Here is a 20419-nt window from a genome sequence, read left to right on the forward strand (position 1 = left end):
AAAACACTGCACCGCGTAGACAGGATTGTTTAACAAGCTGGGCCTGAAGCTAATGTAGTTGCGCCCACCACAGGGGCATTAATATCTGTAAATGCCCACACAGCGCTGCTGAGTGTGCATTTACAGGTTTTGGGAGGGCGTTGCCTGCTCAGGCCCTACCCTGTCTACGCCTCTGCACTGCACTATGAATCTGGGAACCTCCTACTGGGACTTTCCATCCAGCGGCCATTGTTTCCTGTCAGCACTGGTGCGTGAATCTGGGAATAGTTTACTAAGGCCCACGATCACGACGCACTCCATCCCAAGTCCCAGTGCTGCCTCACGGGCATGTCCCATACCTCCCGGAGCTACAACCAGCCACATCTCTACATGCACTTGTGTGTTTGTCACTTGTATCATTCACACTGGGAACCTGACCGCCTCTATTATGCTAGAGTCTTGGTTTCAACAGGATGAACTGAGGGGCGACTAGTGTAGGGTTGTCAAGCCTGACTTTTTAACATTGATTTACAGAACGGCTGACCAGTATCCATAACAATGGGTGAGAGGACATAGATATAAGATCAGATGATGCAGAGGCAGAAACCTGAGCCAAGGACATGGACAGTAGAGCACGATGTAGGAACAGGTAAGTGGAGGACATGCTACATTTTAGGCTGCATAGGTGAGCGACAAGTGCCGTGGGGATGTCTTAGACAGGTGGGCGAGAAGAGAACAGGGAGATGTGGTGCTATAGAATGCTGTGTAAGTGTTTCTTCAGAAAGGAGGGGAGCTTGGATTTAAATGGAGATAGAGTGGGAGTAGTGCAAAGAGGAAGAGCATTCCAGAGTAAGGGAGCGAGGAGAGGAAGAGAGCGGGAAACAAGAGGAAGCACAAGGGGCACAAGAGGTAGCAAGGAGGTGAGCCAAGGATGATCGTAGGCAGAAAGGGGGATAGTAGGCAGTGAGATGGGCCTGCAAGTTGGGTGGGGCAAGTCTGTGTACAGTTTTAAAGATGATGAGGATGAGTTTCTACTTTACCCTCTGTTTCATAGATAACCACCCTTACTGACCACAGGCTGGGGAGGTGGAGGGAAAGGTTGAAGAATGGACGGACAGCAAAGTTGAGGATTTTGTTGAGCGGTGAAAAAGCATAGTTGGGAAGGCCACAGAGTAGACCAGCAAAGTAGTCAGATCGAAAGAGTACTAAAGAGGAGATTAGGTGCTTAGTGGTGTTGAAGGGCACAAGAGGTCTTTTTTTCTGATGTTTGGCAGATTATGTCTGGCCGCAGCGGCAGATTGGGAGATGAAGAGCGAGAAGATGTAAGATGGGTCGAAGATGATACCAAGGTTGTGAGCAGAAGCATAGTGAGGAACATAGTTAGGAGAGAAGAATAGAAGAAGGGAAAAGAGATAGCCTTATTGGATGGAAAGCAGAGAACTTCAATCTTAGTGCAGTTGAACATCAGCAATTGAGATGCCATCCAGTATTTGATGGCGGAGAGACAGACATTTTTTACCATAGCTCATCCGATACGGAGGGAAAGGAGAAGATTAGAGTGTCCTCAGCAAAGAGTTGATAGGAGAAGCCATAGGAGGAGATGAAGGTACCAAGAGCAGAGGTATAGAGAGTGAAGAGAAGCAGATCCAGGACTGATAATTGGGGAGCACCAACAGTAACAGTAAGGGGTGTGGGTGGAGAGGTAGGGCTGTTCCAGGACACCTGGAAGTGTCTGGGGGTGAGATATGAAGCAAACTAAATGAGCGCTTGTCCCTAAGGCCTATGAGGGATAGTGTTGACAGAAGGTCAGAATTGTTGACAGTATTGAAGGCAGCAGATAGGTTGTGAAGAATACAAATAGATGAATGGTTAGAATGCCAAGCTGAAAAGATGTAGTTGCTAACATTGAGGAGAGTTGACTCAATAGAGTGCAGCGGTCGGAGGCCAGACTGAAGATGATCCAGGAGGATGTGTGTGTCTCAAGGAACTCGGTGAGTTGGTTGACAACTACACACTGTAGGATTTTGGTATAGTGAGGTAGATGAAAGACAGGATGAAAGTTGGCAGGACAGTTATGATCTAAGCCAGTAGCCGACTTGAAGGATGATGGAAAATTGGTACTTTCAAGAGAGGAGTTGAAGAGGGAAGTAAGATATGGAGCAACCCTGGGAGCTACGAGTTTCACTGTGTGTTGGGATAGAGGATCGATGGGGGCACATTAAGGGTTAAGCCATAAGGAGAAGGTCTAGAATCTCATCCAGATTAGTGGGGCAAACAAAGACATTGTCACAGGAGAGGAGGGTAGAGGTGGTGGAGAAAAGAGCAAGCGGGTAATAGGTAATTTACAAGGGCATTTTGAATGTTTGAAATTTATGAAGCAAAGTAGAGAGCTAGATTGATAGTAGAAATAGTAGAGGAGATGGAGCATTGGTTAGGATGCGAGAGAATTGAGTTGAGAATTTTTGCAGGCTCCTAGGTTGAGAGGATGGAGATGAAATGAAAGAGAGTTAGAAGTCACGATTGGCAGAGAAGTCGTTTTTAAGAGTAATAATGTAGAGTTGGAGATTAGAGGAAAGTCTAGATCTTTGCCAAGTGTAAAGGTTTTTCCTCGTTGTTCTCAGGGTGCAGGTGGTAGGTGTAATCCAAAGCGTGGGGAGGTGGAGGGTTTAAGGACTGAAGGGCTGCATGTAGTAAGAGGGAAGTGAGAGGAGAAGGGAGTGTTAAGAGCAGCGTTACATTTAGTGAATGCTTTATCAGTGGATGAAACAGTGAATCTTGGATTGGGGAGATATAGTTTTGTAGGTTAGAGAGGTAGATGGGGAATTTGTAGCAATTAAACTTGCACTTGGTAATGGAAGTGATGGATGGAATCTGGGGTGGAAGCAGGAGTTGAGATTGAATCAAAGACGATGGAATGATCAGAGGTAGAAGGAGCAGTGGAGATAATCGAGGTGGAGAGTTGAGAGGAGATGAGAATAAGGTCAGCAGAGTTACCATTTCAATGGGTGGACAGAGAGTGGACAGACGAGAGAGAGTCGTTATGGAGAAGAGAGGTAAAGTCAGTGGAGAGAGAGGGGAGGTTAAAGTCACCAGTGATGATGGGGAGGTTGGGAGAGGTGGTCAATAAATTGACCAGCGAGACCAGGTGGCCGATAGAGAGAGATAATTTGACTGCTATAGGGAGCAGTGATTGTGGTGATCATGTATTTGAAAGAGGGAGAACTAGCAGGAAATAGGGGATTAGGGAAGATGGTAAGTTTGGAAGATACGAACAGTCCTACACCACCACCCATAACAGTTGGGTGGGGAGAGTGGATGAAGGTGTAGGCAGGGTCGTGAAGGGCAGCAAGGGTTGCAGAGTCTACGGGAAAATGAAATTAAGGGTAGTGAGGTTAAGAGTGGGAGAATGGGAAAGAAGGAAGCCTGAGGTAAAGGAGTCTTGTCAGAGAGATTGTGCATTTCAAAGAGCAATATAAAGAAAGTGAAATGCAAAGCATACTGATGTAGAGTCTGCGAAGTAGAGAAGCACTGGAGGTAGATGTGAGATGAGCAAGTGTGATGAAAGTTAGGGTTGGCGGATTTGTGAATAGAGAGATTAGGTGAGCGAGAAGAGGGTGGCGTGAAGGAAAAGATGATAGGGAGAGGAAGAGGTGACATGGTTTTGAGCAGAGAAAAATGAAGAGAGAAGTAGAAGAGAAAGATAGATATAGTAAGAGCAGTGCATGGGGAGGGTGGGGCTGAGCATATACGTAGGTGGTACTCACAAGCAAGTAGCAGGACCCAGCAAAGCAACAGCTTAAAGGTAAAGAGACTGGAGGTTGGCCCTTAGTGGTTTGCCTTTTGCTGGGCTGCCCAAAGCAAGGAGTCAAATACTGGAAGTGATGAGGAGCATCCAATGGCAGGAACAGGAGGTGGGACCACCAGCCTGTGGCTATAGAGAAGGGCAGGCTGGAAGGTGGAGTCCTGGCCCGGCTGCCCCGTTCGTCGCTTGATGGTGGTGCATGTGACTGAGCGAAGCGGGCTGGATGGAGGATAAACATCTTCACGCTTCTTCCTATGTAACAGTGGTAGGAGGCACACTGGAGCAAGCCGTTAGTAGTCCAGAGGGGTCTACAACGTCGAGTAGACAGGTGAGATTTTCTTTTGCAGGTAAGGGAGGGGTAGGAGAAAAGTACCAGTGCTATGTCTGGGTCCAAACTCTGGTTGCCATTTGTTCAGGGTGGGGTACGTTTTCAGGATTTCTTTCAGTTGAGAAACTCCAGTCTTTCAATGATTTTCAAATTCCAGCACAGGCCCGCAATGAAGTATTGATTGGCCAGTAAGCTGACAAAGGAAGAAGTGGAGAGCAACTGTCAGCCTGATTTTACCATTGACCAAATGTTTTTTCCAGAAAGCCGTGCAGTAGTGAGGGCTTGCGTGAGAGCAGTAGCACTTACTTCATGACTATGTTCCTACTTCCTGTACTTTTATTTTAAAAATGAACCATTTGAGTCAAATCAACTTCCGGGGCACAAGTGATCCAGGGATGAATATCGGTTTCTAAACCATCAATCAGCACACACCTCTAGTACACCAGAAGGGATCCAAACAGTTTGGAAACACAAGTAAATTATAAAACTCCTTGTCCAATAGGACGGAACGGCAGGCTTATCTCTGCAAGGTCGTGGATCATTGATTAGTTGCAACACAGCGGAAATACTCCTACTGGCGCCTTCACTGGGCTGGTTATGTCCTTTAAGGCGGACGACCCAAAGCTGAGGAGTGTTGCAGGCAACGGCCTTGTCCGTGGTTTGGTTCAGAGACTCACTGGCACTTGCCACCTAGGAAGCTTGCTTACAGAGCCTAGCAGGGCACGCTGTGTGCTGGCTGGGTACCGGTTCTGGAGCTGTTTGGAGGGTCCTCTGGTATCAGTATCTCCCTCTGTTCCCTGGGAGATGTTTAGGGGAGGGATCTTGCTTCCCTCTCGAAAATCCTGGCCTTCCTTCACTGGCGGTGAAGTTGTAAGGCAGACTGTACCTTCAGCCAGGGTCCAAATCAGTTCTTCTTGTTACTCCTTGCAAAGTCTTCAGATCTAAAGGATAGTACAGATCCATGGAGCCTTTGTTATTTAATTAGGCTGGCCATGGGAGGAGGAAGGTTGTGCCCTCCCCCTTTTGAGATGCCTTCATATGCTCCTGGGCGTCACTTTCCAACTAAATGTGACAGGGAGGACTGCGCCTGTAGGGTGTGTCCACCCACAGTACACAGGTCTATGTATATGTTGTACGGCGAGCATAGGAACATGTGTGCAGATTATCCCCACACATTTTCCAGAGGTTGTTCTACCATCATACAATTTCACATAACAATTTTTTTAAAAGCCCATGTCAGGGTGCCCCCACTGTGCAGATGGTTGAATTCCTCACACCGTTCCAGAATGCTTTATTTTAAAATAGAATGATCGGACTGGTGGAACGTAAAACAATTAAATATATAGTAGAGGAGCGCTGCTTCGACTACTTTATATAACTATTTTAAAGAATGATTTGAAGTGTTAAGTCCCTGATTTTTGTTGTCCTGTTAATCATTGTGTATACATTTCTCTACCACACTTCAATAACAGTGGGAAGTTGGGGTTGTAAGGACCACACATAATCCCACTGCAACACATTTCCCTGCACGCTCCTGCAACGTGATGCTGCCTCTCGCCGTCATTGCGGGGAAAAGCGCATGCGTTAATTCCAATAGGCCAGTGTTTGGACAAAGTGGACTATTTGGAATTAGCCCTTGGCAAATAGGGCACATTTGCTACTTTCATATTATTGCCCGTTCCTCCACCCAGGTGCTATCTTGCATTGCACTTTTGCAATAACAACAAAACCATTGTAATTGCTCACAGTATCACAGTATAAGTGGGACATCTAAACCAGTTAGATCGTGAAGCGTATGCCTCTGCATTGTTGGGATCACTCTTCATTCCCTCATTTATCCCATATTTTTTCAAATTTGTTCCTCCATTGCCATGCAGTTATCCACATCCACCACCCCCTTGGATACCCTGGGCCCCTCTCTCGCCCCCCACTGCATGGCAATATTCCCTTTTGCCACTATCAGAGCGTTGGAAAAATAAATACATCGTAACGTCTGTACGCTGTTTTGCCACATATCCCCAGCAGTATTAATTTTCGTTCCAGCGGGATCAGCTAAGACACCACTGCAGATACCTTTTTGATGATCTTACGCCAGAAGTTCTGGATTCTAGGGCATAACCATATAGTGTGATAGAGATCAACCTGAACGTAGATTCAATATGGGCATGCATGGTGGGAGGGTTCCCTAGGCCACGGCAATTGAAACATGTAAGCAAACTCAAAGATATGGCCTATATACTGGCCAAGCGCAGGATAGCAATGGGGTGGAAAGCATCAAGTAGACCCAAAGCGGGGGTTTAGTGGGCAGATCTCCGTCGATGGTCAGAGGCTGAAACAGTAGGATGGAGCGAGACAGCTAATAGAGGGGTGGGGGGAGAAGAAGCAGAAACTCTAACAGATTGGAAACATTTAATGGGTACACTATGGGGCCCCACCCTAGGAAGCTCAACTACAGAATCTTCCGAGGATACTGACAGAGAACAAACTCCTACGAATAAAGTGTGAAAGGATGGAGCGGAGCAGGCTTGTTGGACGGAGGAATAAGGGAAATGAGTACAAGTCTGCGACATGTAATACAACGTAAAATACTGTGGGTGTTGTTGGTTTATTGTTGATGGTTAAATGTAATGTTCGTTTGGAAACTAACAAAAATTGTTTTTTAAAAAAAAGCCATATAGTGTGATAAAACGTTCAGTGAGCAATATGGCATTGTACAAAGTTGGAATACTCCGCTCGGCCCCACCGAAACAGCAGTTCTACACCAGTGTAGTGTGTTCTGTACAAGATTTTTTGTTGAATAAATTGGACTGAGATTTCTATCTCCCTGGGAGACATTAAGGCCTCCTGCCACTCTTCCACCTGAATAGGGCTCATGTCCGCCCGTCATTTCTCTTGGAGTTTCGTCAAGGGGCGTGTGGTAAAGCTACAGAGATTTTGGTTCAGTGTCGAGATTGCTTTCCTAAGCAGAAGTTCTGTATGGATATTGGCTACTATTGGGGATTGCTCTGGGCATTCATAGTTCCCTCGGAATTCTGACCACATGGCATGTCAAATTGGACATATTGACAATTATCCAAATTGGATAGCTGTGAGTTTCAGTGCAGCTCCCAGAATTACCGTAGGCTGCCTCTAGGAACACATCTCAATTTTTCCCATACCAAAAAGGTTAAATTTCTGCAGCTCTGGCATGTTCCAATTGTTCCATAATGGGGCCCTCGCCGTCACCACTTCCCCCACCCCCATCGCATCTCCCTCCTGGCTCTCTAACCAACCCGTACCACCTGCTGCGAAATCGAGAGGCAGACCAACCACGTTCATGCCACCATGCATCGGCAGCAGGTCTGTGTTTACCATACCAGCATGCTCAAGTCTGATGTGAGTACGGGATGGGTCCTCAAACAACCTTTCATTTGCCACTGCAAGCGGAGAGACCCAATACACATTTTTAAGATCTGGGAGACCAATTCTGCTGTCCCGTACTAAGCCGTATAGGGACTGCAAAGCTATTCCCGGCTGAGAATCCCACCACACCAGTTTCCTCTGAGCTCTTTCAATAGTCTAAAATTCCCAGTCTGGTATCCCAACCGGGGTATTGTGTATCTAGGCAGAACCATAATTTTAAACATTGCCGTTTTCCCCAATAGGGACAAGGGGAGAGCCGACCAAAATTTTGTATCAGCTATAAACCTTTCAGCCATGGGTGTCAAATTGTGCCCAAGAAAGGCAGTGAAGTCCGGAAAAACATGAATGCCCAGATATTTAAATGAGCCAATCGCTACTTTGAAAGCACAGCTGTCTGGAATTGCTTCTGAGCCTCTTTTATCTGAAATAGGATCGACTTGCTCCAGTCGATCCCGAGGCCACTGTGCCTTGTAGGGTCTCCATGATCTTTGGGATCGATCTCTGAGGTTCCCCAACATACAACAGCACGTCATCTACGTACAGAGAGAGACAGTCCTTACGTCTGATTTCCACACAAATCCTCTCATGAGTGTAACCCCTTTGAGCCAAACTGCCAGGGGTTTGATAGCCATGATGAACTGCGCCGGGGAGAGAGGGCAACACTGCCGTATATCTCTTTCCAGCAGGAAGTGCCTAGACATCACCCCTTTAACCTGAACAGTCACCAGGTGGTGCTCGTAGAACAATCTAGCCCATTGTAAGAAGGTCAGTCCGAAACCCATACTTGACAACACTACCCAAATTCCCAATATACTGAATCAAAAGCCTTTTTTCAAAATCAATGGCTACCATTGCCAGTGGTTGCGGAATTAAGTCAGCTATACCCAGGAACACATCGAGTCTACGAATATTCATATGAGTTGCCCTGTGCGGCCGGAAACCATTTTGTTCCAGGTGGATCAATGCAGGCAGGATCTTAACCTTGTCGCTAGGACTTCTGCCTGTATTTTTCATTCCATATTAAGGAGCGAAATAGGCCGTTAAGAAGCACATGCGTCCAGTGGTTTGTCTTTTTTAGGTATGACGGTCGCTTGTCGCACATCTGGGGGCATTACTCCCTCACTCTTGCTATTCTGGATGCTATTCTGGAACATTGATAACATTAGTCCACCTTTTACATAATTCTGCTGGGAAACCATTGGGTCCCAGCATCCCCTCTGACTGGAGTGATAATATTGCCACTGCTACTTCGTACTGCATAATTTCTGATTCCAGAGCTACTGCTTGCCGACCTGTGATTTGCAGGAGGGGGATTTCTTCTAAGAGGTCCGTGTATGCCGATCTGCTATGTCCCACCAGGATCATGTATAAATGCTTAGAATAGGTTGCAAATGCCTCACAGGTCTTGTTGTCCTCCATAACCACGTCCCCTCTGTCCTGATAACTCTGTGGATGTGTCTGGGGGGGAGAGTCCCACTGTTTCAGCCATGGCAGTAGTTTCCCAGCTTTATCCCCCACCTTATATACTGTACCACGAGACGCCAGCTGGGCTTGTCGGGTGGTATCTGTTGTGAGAGTGCGGTAGGAATCTCTAGCCTGCAGCAACTGGCGCCGTGTTCCTTGAGATCGATCAGTAAGGAATTGTTGCACATGGCGCATGAACAGTAGTTCACCCGCTATCATTTTTGCTAGCTTTTTCTCTTCCCTGTCGGTGAGGACAGAAATTACCTCGTACAACTGACTCATAACCTTCCTAGAGGGTCCCAGTGCTCCTCATTGAGGCCGTGTTCAATTCACAGTATCCTGCTGTTTTATCCTGCAGTCTGCGAACCACCTCTGGGAATCTCCAAAAATATGCATTCAGTCGCCAGGAAAAGTGGCCGCTCCTTGGCGCTTGCCTCTCCGTATGGAGCGTGGTATACATGACCCTGTGGGCATCCAAGTGGGGCACAAAAAAGTAGCAGTTCCTGCACCCCCGAGTGAAAGCATTGGCCCTGCATGTGCGGGTGCACATTACGCCAGCCACACGTCCACCATACCGTTTGCACCCACGGGCCAGGGAACCTATCCCATTCATCGTCCATTACATCATTAAAGTTTCCTCACACGAGCCAGCGGTCCACCCGATACTGTACGAACAACCCCTGGAGCTTGTGGAGGACATGTATTCAGTGGCCTGGAGTGACGGATCGAAGCTGGAAAAACAGGTAAAAAGGCTTTTTCTTTTAATGTGATGTGTATTTTGCATCTCTGAAGTGAGTTTCAGATGTATGTATGTGCTATGGGTCAGCGAGTGGTGAGAATGAGAAGAAATGTGATTGTATGTTTTTTCCACTGCCTCCAATTCCCAAAGTTGTTTGCCATCTCCGTATGGATGAACAACTATTTTAGCCGTAATCCTGGCAAATCGTAAATCTTGGTTTTCACTTCATCACAGCAAACTCTGGGGGAATCCCTCTTTTGGCTTCCCTCTTTGGGGTCCAGCCCTACATCAGTCCCCATCATCAAAAACCTTGGAGTTAAAACTTGATAACACCAACTTTCACCCCTCAAATTATCGAGGTCTCCAGCTACTGTCTTTTCATCCCCGCTTTTTTCGTCAGATTTTCTCCTACCTTTTCAGCTCCTACTTATGCCACTTCTACCCTCAATCAACCTTGACTATACCAATTCTATCTGTTTCAGACTTCCTGCCTAGTCTATCAAATGCTGACAGGTCATACAAAATGCTGCCGCTCGCCTAGTCTTCAGTCTTCACCAAACTACCCCAATATCGCCCGTAGAAAACATTTACTGGCTCAAGTGTGGCGGATTGCCATTTGTGCATTTGGCAAGGGTGTAAAATCATGGATTTTTTTATTTTTTATTAAATTAATAAAATGATGCGGGGAATACCCTCTCTGAAAGGGTAATCTGCTGATCAGATTCCCCTTTCATAAGCTCCATCCCAAAAGCATAGTGTGTACCTGTGACCTGCTGCATCAGTATCCTGATCTGCAGCCCGTGCTCTACCAGTGGCACAGAGCAGGTTCAGAGGTCACAGCTGCAGTGGCAGCCACGTCCCTGCAGCACACGGGCTGCATTCAAGAGACCCTATCATTATGAGTCTACCTCCTGGTGGCAGAATACTCTTTAAATATAAGACATACCCGAGTTATGTTATGGTATGGTGCAAGGGTTTTTTCTAATTAATACAGTCACAGCAGCACGTAAGAAAAAATGGGCGAAACCCTCTTTTTTTAGTAAGGGGGCCTGACTCTAGAGGGTTATGAGATATACTTAAACAAAAGGAGATAGAATCATAGGCTACCCTAGAAATAGGCGTGACTCGAGGTCACCACACATCTGCAGGGGGGCCAGGTAACTGCTGGCTCCCAGAATAGAATCTCACTGTAGACTACAGGAGTGATAAGCGATACAAGAATTTATTAAGACTAACAGAAAGACATTAAATACAAACGGTGCCGTAGCACATGGAATTGGGATGTTCAAGTACTTCGCTGGTTGCATATTTAGTGGGTTAGTAGGCAGAGTGACAAATTATTTGATTTCTTGCATTGTTTTACAGTAACAATGTGTTAGCATTGTCGACACACTGGTTGGTGTTTCTGGTTCGGTTTATAGTTTGGTGGGCAGTGGCTGTGCGAGGTAAGCAGCGCTGCTGGGATGCACCGAACTGTCTTCAGGACAAAGTAGTCGTGGTCTTGATGATGTTAGTTGAAAAAGGCGTCCACCATGTCAGGTAGGTAAGGCGCCTTGTCTAGAAAACTTGATTTTATTTTGCCAGGCGCTGGTTGATGCGGCTGGGAGGTAGATCTGCAGAGGTCAGATGCCTTAGTCTAATTCCGAAGAGCTGTGTCACTGTAGGCGCTGGAGATGGTGCTGCGCATGCGCGTGGAACAGCTGCAAAACCATTATATTAAAAAAGACGGTCACAAGGGGGGCACGGATGGGGTGGTGTTCAAACAGTTAGGATGCATGCTCCATCTCCAAACATGAGGGGGAGAAGAAAACACAACGTAATAGTCTACATATATAATCTGGCCACCTAAGGTGAACTGAACTGGCATTAATAAGAGTTTCTCTTCTCACCCGTGATAGTAATCTGGATGCAATGGACTGCAGAGTAAATATATTCTCTAGTTGAAAAACTGCTTCCCCCTTTTTTCACCTGGCGCCACTTCTAAATGCACACCCGTTTCACAGAATATGTGTTCTCATGTGATATTCTGCAAGTCCACTCTTTTTAATTTGTGCCAATGTATGTGTCTGTACACTTTTCTTTCCCATCACCAATGCAGTGGTGCAAGCACCAAAATGCAAAGGGGTAGTCCTCTCAACCTGACAGAGCGCAACTTGTAAAGATCGATGTGTGATGTACTTGATTTTGCTCTGGCATCTTGAAATTACACAGGCACAAAGTACATGTAGAACTGCCAGTTCCTTTCAGTCATTATTTAATACAGTATGAAAGTTGCTGTCAACTGGGGACATTGTGGAGGTTTTGGTTTTGAAAAAGGAAATGCCCCTTTCCCAGTGATGAAGACAAACATTAACACTTAAAAGGCATCCAAGGTGTCTCAGATGGCCTCCAGAACACACCAACTCTCAAAGTCGTTTCAAAGGTTTTCAACAAAATGTTTGGGTAGGGTCTCAATAAAGGTCATTGCTCTCTCTCTCTTCTCCCATAGGCTTTGACCTCCCTAACCCAGGCATCTCTAAACCCTGAGGTGGTCACAACCAATCCGTAATCCCAACTATCTAAGATCTAGCTACCTAGTGGTGGGAACATAAGGGCAACCACCAAATCTCGCTTACTCCCACTGGGATGTTCTAGATGGATCCTAATCTGCGATCCCACAAAAAGAATGGTCCCAAGAAGCGGTGTCTTCCAGTCATGCAGGTCTCACTCGTTCTTCACTTTTCACACTCTTGTAGTCCTCGCCCCGATGTTCCTCGTCCTTTCTTCCCCTTCCTCCTACTGTATTCCTCCTTCTCCACCCACTCTTCCCTTTCTCTCCTTCTCCCTCTCTCTCTCTCTCTCTCTCTCTGGGCACTACGAGTATGTGTAACCTCGATGCCTCCCTGGGCACCATATGCACTGCCAGATTTCTCTGCGAGCTCCTTCATGGTAACAGTCATGGGAAGCAAGAGCAGACTACAAATCCTTCTCCATATGCAGTCTAGTGTTTCAAGATACTGCCAGTGCTGGAAATGGAAAACATTTCCAGCGGAAACAGCCACCACTTTGGAGGGGTGGGGCCCCCCGCCAGGTTGCGCAACACAGTATCTCCTCATAAAACCCAATCCTGGCGATTTGCATAAAAGAAAAGAGCATTATGGGAACATCATAATGTCCACAATTTTAAATGTTAAACATGTCTTATGGTGATTCAGTAAGCAACCCTTTGAAGCGAATAACGGACTCTTCTGCTCTGCTTCCTTTGACCTTTGTAGGTTTTCAGATTGCCCTTTCTTCTGCTCCTTGGTTAAGCTTGCCTGCGCGCTGAGGCCTTTGGGCGTGTTGCGTGTTATAAAAATGTAGAATAACAACAATAATGTGATTGGTAACAATATTCACCCTAATAAAGAGATGCCTTTAAATTGCAGGACATATATACCAGTTGGGAAAGCTGTAGCGCTGTATGTGAGGCTTTGGCAGTTTCTGCAGTCTACTGATCCCGGCTGCGCCACTAGAAAGAAGCACCATGTGATTCTGGGCAAGTGCCCTCGGCTGTACTTGCCTCGCATACCACCCCTGTCAGCGTTTAGTCGGGCTATTTAAATAAGTGGACATGTTCATATCAGCCGCTGCAGGCTCCTGGTGTGTACGTTTCCTGGAGATTGACGACCTCGGGTGCGGTGGGGAGGGAATGCTATGTGGGTAAACAGAAAACAAACTTGCACCCCAGGGGGCAGGTGGAGCCGGTAAATTCATTCAAACGTTATGCATCATCTTGGCACACGTTCACCGGTGCAGGGGTAGTGCTGGAGGAAGTAAACACCACTATAAATGCAGGGAAAAGACTAGTGCAAATGTGGCCAGATGTAGGCGGGATGGGTGCGGGTCAGGGGTCATGGCAAGCATCCTGGGTAAAACGGGAGCAGACAAGGTAAACCATAATGTTGCTTGTTGTCACTTCTTTCGGGTGTTATAGCTGAAATGCACTTACCCGATTCCACCCTGCGTTAAAGTACCCAAGCTACCCAGACCAAGCCCTATGGCAAAGCACCCAGTTGAAGTAGTAAAACCGAAGCACAACACGCAGTGTAAAAAATGTAAAAATTAAATAAATAAAAGCGTTGTTATGGCAAGCGTGAGCAGGCTGCTTTGGGAAGACTAGGCAGCGCCCGTGCGGAGTCCTCTGAACGCGATCTGCTCTTTGAGGCGCAGGATCTGGGAGAGTAATGGGCTAGTCCCTGGGGACGGGGTGCTGCTCTGGCAAGACGGGTTTTGCCGGAGCGCAGCTCCGTCTAGTTCCGGCCCATTTCCTGCACCGGATACCGCAGAAAGACGCATATTATGGACCTGATTCACAGAACGTTTTTCTATGGGACTGCACCGTTATAAAACGCTTCTGTGAATCAGGCCCATATATACATTCACTTCGGTGCAGGGTCCAGACAAAAACACACACACCACTTCCTCATGGTTTTGCCATCTAGCGCTACTGAAAGCACACAGCAAAAACGTGTAAGCTGTGCAAGGACTATTTACCGAGGAACTACGCAGGTAGCATTGCAGACAGGGGTGCTTCCTAGTTGAGCATATACATTGCAAATTACGTGAACATGGCGGCCTTTCCCCTGCCGTATCTTGGATCTACGAGACTAATGTCCTGTGTGTGAGATAGCAAAACCAAAAGTTGATGGCTGGAAGATTTTGAATAAATCATAAGCACAGACATTGCTCTGGGCAATCCTCCAGGACCCTCGTTGTTCAGCCTGCCAAGCCATTTCAGAAGGGGAAAGACAATTTGCAAATCGGGCTTGGACCCACCCCAAAAGGGGCAGTCCAGCCCGAACTGCTAGGTCACATCCCTTTAGCTACTGCACCAATTGTGCGATGCTGCCCTTCCGAATGTTGTGAATGATGGCTTGACACCACTCTGGCTGTGAGCCCTGGTTGTGAGATACTGTCCTTATAATTGCCAGACACAGCTCAGGGTGCGGGATACCGACATGCCTGTGTAATGTCCCCGATTGTGCGAAACTGACCAGATTGTGGAGCACTGCCCTGCTTGTGTGACACTGCCTGGACTGTGGCAACATGGCTGGTGTGGCAATGCCCTGATGGTAGGTCACTTCCTGGATGGTGAATTGCACCCCCCAGATGATTGGATACTGCCCGGACTGTGAGATACTTTATTGAGTGGGGTATGGTAAGTACCCTGCGGGTAGGGTGTGGACGTAAATGTGAGATCTCGTCTGGTTAATGAAATTCTGCCCAGGTTTCGGGGTAGTACTGTGAATAACGCCTCTTTAGCTAAAGTAAATTAAGTATAGGACGTGACAAGCCTGGTTAGACCACTCAGGCAATTAAGTATTGTGTCAGGCTTCGAATTGAAGGCCAAGCTTCGAGGAACGCCCAAAACATTGCAAGAGCATTTAAGGAAAGTTTGCCTCCCACCCACCCATTGGTCAGCAGCTCTACTTCCGGTGCACACTGGGAAGGGGCGTGAACACATGCCAATGACCAGAGAGCCCTGATAAGAACTTAGCTCCTACACTAGGATGTTATCCCTGAAGTCTGACTTTAGGAACGGGTAGATTAGAGAATGCGATGAAGAAATCTACCATCAGCAAAGTGTTCTCCCTTGAGGGCAAATGAAGGCATTCCGCTATGGCGAACAGGCAGTGCAACAGATGCTTCTTCACTTTTAACACTTTTCAGAATGTGTGCAGTAATTCATTGGCCGGAGGATGCTGGATGAGCAGGATCAATGGTAGTTCAATATGTGCCAGGTATGGACTAGTGGGTACAAAGGCAGCGAGGGGGAATTTCTTCTCTAGCTATTGGAACAATCTACCTCCAAAGCCCCAGGGGCGTGTAGGGACAGTGTATGGGAATCAATGCTGCCCGGGCCCGGCAGGTGCTATGCAACAGTGGCAGAGCTCTAACCCAGGCAACTTTTCCGGAAGTACTGCGACCCAGAGCACAGAAGCGACGCACAATAACAAGGGAGCCAGCGCACAGCAGTGAGGCACAATAACAAGGGAGCCAGCGCACAACAGCGAGGCACAATAACAAGAGAGCCAGAGCACAGCAGTGAGGCACAATAACAAGGGAGCCAGAGCACAGCAGTGAGGCACAATAACAAGGGAGCCAGCGCACAGCAGCGAGGCACAATAACAAGGGAGCCAGAGCACAGCAGTGAGGCACAATAACAGGGGAGCCGGAGCACAGCAGTGAGACACAATAACAAGGGAGCCAGAGCACAGCAGTGAGGCACAATAACAAGGGAGCCGGAGCACATCAGCGAGGCACAATAATAAGAGAGCCGGTGCACAGAAGCGAGGCACAATAACAAGGGAGCCAGCGCACAGCAGCGAGGTGCAATAACAAGGGAGCAAGCGCACAGCAGCAAGGCACAATAACAAGAGAGCCAGCACACAGCAGCGAGGCACAATAATAAGGGATCCAGAGCACAGCAGCGAGGCACAATAACAAGGGCCCGGCAGCTAATGTGCTCCACCAGATTCTCCTCTGAAGGAGGGGGGGGGGTTGCCCTCGAGAAGTACAGCACTCAGTTGCCTGTGCTGGCTGGTGACATACCTCTCCATGGCCATCTGTAGGGCAGGGACAGGGTCTAAGTTACTGCAACAGGTTTACTGGCCTTTGACTGCAGTAAATGTGAGAGGCAAGCGGGCCCCATATTAAGGCCCAACTGGTCAAACCACGCCAAACTACTAGTGCCACTGGGTAAGCAGTACATCCTTGTTACAGTGAATTATGCCACCAGGAAACTAGAGGGCACAGACTTTACACTGGAACAGGGAAACCAGTGCCATATTGAATGAGTTCAGGTGGATGGGCTTTATTGCTCCATGCCAGAAGTGGGCAGCTTGGGAGCCACCAGGCACAGCCTCTGGCACACCTCCTTGGAAGTATAGTTTAACTGGTGGCATTGTTTTAAGCGTGATGCAACATCGAGCGGGTGGTGGTGGTTCTAACCAGGGGGGGGTGGCAAGAATGTTGGGAATGCCCTAAATAGTGATCGGTGTGGTGTAAAGGGAGCATTGCCTGACCCAAACAAAACACAGCAAGACCCTGCAAACATATACTTTGGGGCACTCTGCGTGTCTCAGATGATATTGTTTGCATTCAATCTGCACATGTCAATTAATTTCTCTGAGATTTGTAAATTAATTACTCTTTATGTCAACAACTCAATTAATGAGTAACCACCCTCAGTCTTTCAAGGGGGACAAATAGCACCAATACAGTTTCCTGCCCATTTGCATTAAATCAAAGAACGTTAAGAATTACCAGAGACTTTTATATGTTAAATATGTCTGTGATAGTGATTCAAGCATGAAACCCTTCCGAGCATGTAGTTCACACTGGCATCATTTAATTTATCGCAACACTCACCCTAACAATAAAATGTATTCCAACCACAAGATATATTTACTCCTTCCGTCAACTTATCGATGCATGTGCCCCTCTCAAGCAGAACAATCCAAGGCACTGTGAGGAATTCAACCATCCGCAAGGTGGGTGTGCACTCGCCTGGGCTTTTTTGAACTTTTAAATGAAATTGAATGATGGTAGAACAACCTACGGATAATATGTGGGGATAATCTGCACATATTTTCCTATGCTTACCGCACAGCATACACATAGACCTGTGTACTCTGGGTGGACACAGCCTACAGGCGCCAGCCTCCCCGTCATATTTAGCTGGAATACGACAGCCAAGAGTACATCAAGGTATCTCAGAAGGGGGAAGGCAAAACCTTCCTTCTGCCAAGGCCAGCCACATTAACTAACAAGGGCTCCATGGATCCGCCCTTTCCTTTGTTAGCTGGTGGAAGCCTGGCATAGTAATCAGAGTTAATTCAAACAGGACCACGGGGTCTGGTTGCAGGACTAACAAAGGGCAGGAAAACCCCCAAATCCTTTTGATATGCACTGTGTCAACCTGAAGCCAGCTCCTGCCTCTCAGTATCAAGGGCAGTGACCGGTCATGTATGGGCCGGCTGTTTACAATAGTCATCTCCACAGGGGGACCCCACTCAGAAGATAAGAGTATGTGGTTTTTGTGGCGACTGAAGTCTGGTGTCTCCGTAGCTTCAAGGGAGATCTGCAGCGTTAAACAGGAACCACAGAGAGCTCAATTAACCAGAGAGACCAGTTGATCCACAACAGATGGGAAGATGGGCAGGACTTAGTATTACATGTTTTCACGCCTTTACCTTTTCTGTAGCAAAGCACTCGGGTTATGACCTCATGCATACAGGAGATTGTGGTGGGGACCCAGGATTGGATCATTAAGGTAGAGTTAGCATACACCAATCACTGTGGCCCATTTGGCTTTAAAAAGGGGGTTGAGCCCCTTTTTTGGGCAGATCATCTGAAGACTTTGCAAGAAGTAACAAGACAAACTCATCTGGACCCTGGCTGAATGTATAGTGTGCTTTACAGCTTCAGTCTGGGAAGGAAGGCCAGGATTTCCAAAGAGGGAAGCAAGATCCCCCCCTAAACATCTCCCAGGGAACAGAAGGAGATACTGAATACAGAGGATCCTCCAGCCGCTTCAGAACTGGTACCCAGCCAGCACACAGCATGCCCTGCTAGGCTCTGCAAGCAAACTTCCTGGGTTGGAAATGCCAGAGTCTCTGAACCAAACCAAGGACAAGGCCATTGCCCGCAACACACTCCTCAGCTTTGGGCCGTCCACCTTAAAGGACGACACAAGCCCAATGAAGAAGCTAGGAGGAGTGCATCGGCAAGCATCAACCGGATTCTGCCTTAAAAGACATTTCCGAGCCAGTCGAGCCCTTTGATCTGCAACCGACTTCACCGCTAACTGTTGTCAAGCTGCAGTCGCAAACGTCGCCTGAGGCGCCTCGACTAGTGCTTCAGACCCACCAACCAGCACTAAGACAACGATTCCTGACCCCGAGCCACTGTGTAGGCCAGCCTGCAGCTGTCCGTCCAGCCACGCTCGCCAAACTGCCGGCCGCTTGATACCCACAGCTGTCTCCTGTCTTGAACTGTTGCAGAAGCTGCAAAGCGCCCTGAAACCGACTCGACCCTGTCAAGCACCAAGAACTTCTACAAGCACAAGGTACATTGTGGTTCTGTCCCCCTGGTCCTTCTCCAAAGGTCCCTAGGGACATTTTACGACCCATTGCTGTGTGCTGAAACTAAGTATCCTTGAACCTTTGTGATTAATTACTTTACGGACTACCCTCCTGTCAGGATCCAGAGTGCATCCCTTTTCCTTCTTGAAACTGTCTGTCCTCTGCATTCCTTTACACGGTGGGTTATATTTTGGTAGTGTCCTAGAACTGTCTGTTGAATAATAAAAAGTTGAGATTTTTATACAACCTTGACTGGACAGTCCCTTTTATCATTGGGTAATTCTATTTGCCTGTGTTGCAACTAACCAACGATCCACGACTTTGAGGAGAAAAGCCTGCCGTTCCGTCCACGTTGCCAAATTTGGACAAGGAGGTTTATAATTGACTGGTGTTCCCAATCTGTTCGGATCCCTTCTGGTGTACTAGAGGTGTGGGGCTGATAGATGGTTTAGAAACCGATATTCATCCCTGGACCACTGGTACCCCGGACGTTGATTCATCACAGGCCCCGTTTCTGGTTCGTTTCTCTAAATACTTGACAAAGCTTGCAAATCAGTCACTCAGCCCCCTTCTGCTACTGCGAGTCTCCTGAAACCAGGTTTACATGCAAAACGTTCCTGCAGCCCCTCTGCTCAGACACAGTTTTTAAGAGATTGCCGGGGCTCTGCCCCAGCCCACTTAACTCCACGGCTGGTGCTAGCTTTCATCCCAAGACCAAGGGATTTGGAGGGAGAAGCAACTCTGATCAAGTACATGATCCACCTTCATGCACTTGAGAAAGAAGGTAACGGGAGGCGTTTCCTCTGCACCTACTGCTTTCCTTACCTCAGTTAGCACAAGACAGTACATGGCCAAAACCTACGGACCTATCCAAGTTCCCCAGCATCGAACACGCCCCAGAGCAGTTCCCAGCATCTGAATGATCCAGTGCTGGCAGGGAATGGTACTTCCGCAGGTGGACATAGCAAGATGTTTACATCCACTGACCCGCCCCCATATAGCAGGAACTGGCTGATTGGCTGGAAACAATCAGTGGGGTAGGGCTCCCTGTGATATAATAGCTAAATGAAGTTTGTGTTGGTAGAGGTGGACTACCTCAGCCATGAGGTGGGATTGAGGAGACAAACACAATGCAGACAAAGTGAAAGTTATTTCAGAGTCGCATGCATCCGTTTGCATCCTTTTCGTAGAATGGCTATGAAGTACTAGAATATATACCCTAAAACAACATTGCATGGACAATCAGTACGTTTTCTAGCCTTCACTAATTCAACAAGGAGATGTTAGGTTATGTGGTCTTGTACCGCGCACTGCTGCCACTTGCATTATCTCTTGGCGCTCTGGCGGATCTGCAATGGGAGGAGGGTTGTTAGTGAGATTGAGAAAGAGAAGAGCAAGAGAGCTTTGATGTGCTGTTGGCAGTTTCAGTTCGGAAAACTGGTCACTGAACATTGGTATGTTTTTGGTTCGTAGACGTCATGTGGTGTTGAGGTATGATTGTGCATGGGTACTTTGTGTGTACGTACGTTTGGTTTCATGTGTGTTGTGAAGTGTGTGCGGATTGTGGTGTGGTAGAGGTAGGGCTATGTTTAGTTTAG

General features: G+C 47.5%; 1 protein-coding gene and 1 long non-coding RNA gene across 7 annotated transcripts in view; one reads left to right on the forward strand and one right to left on the reverse strand.

The window, feature by feature from the left end:
* Positions 1–20419, forward strand: part of LOC138567363 (uncharacterized) — a 211424-nt gene that overhangs the window by 136556 nt on the left and 54449 nt on the right. The gene's annotated exons all lie outside the window — the stretch shown is intronic.
* TFE3 (transcription factor binding to IGHM enhancer 3) overlaps positions 1–20419 on the reverse strand; it is a 237049-nt gene that overhangs the window by 86903 nt on the left and 129727 nt on the right. The gene's annotated exons all lie outside the window — the stretch shown is intronic.

The sequence above is a fragment of the Ambystoma mexicanum genome, chromosome 2p (assembly GCF_040938575.1).
Source record: "Ambystoma mexicanum isolate Mex_15411 chromosome 2p, UKY_AmexF1_1, whole genome shotgun sequence".
Classification (NCBI taxonomy): Eukaryota; Metazoa; Chordata; class Amphibia; order Caudata; family Ambystomatidae; genus Ambystoma; species Ambystoma mexicanum.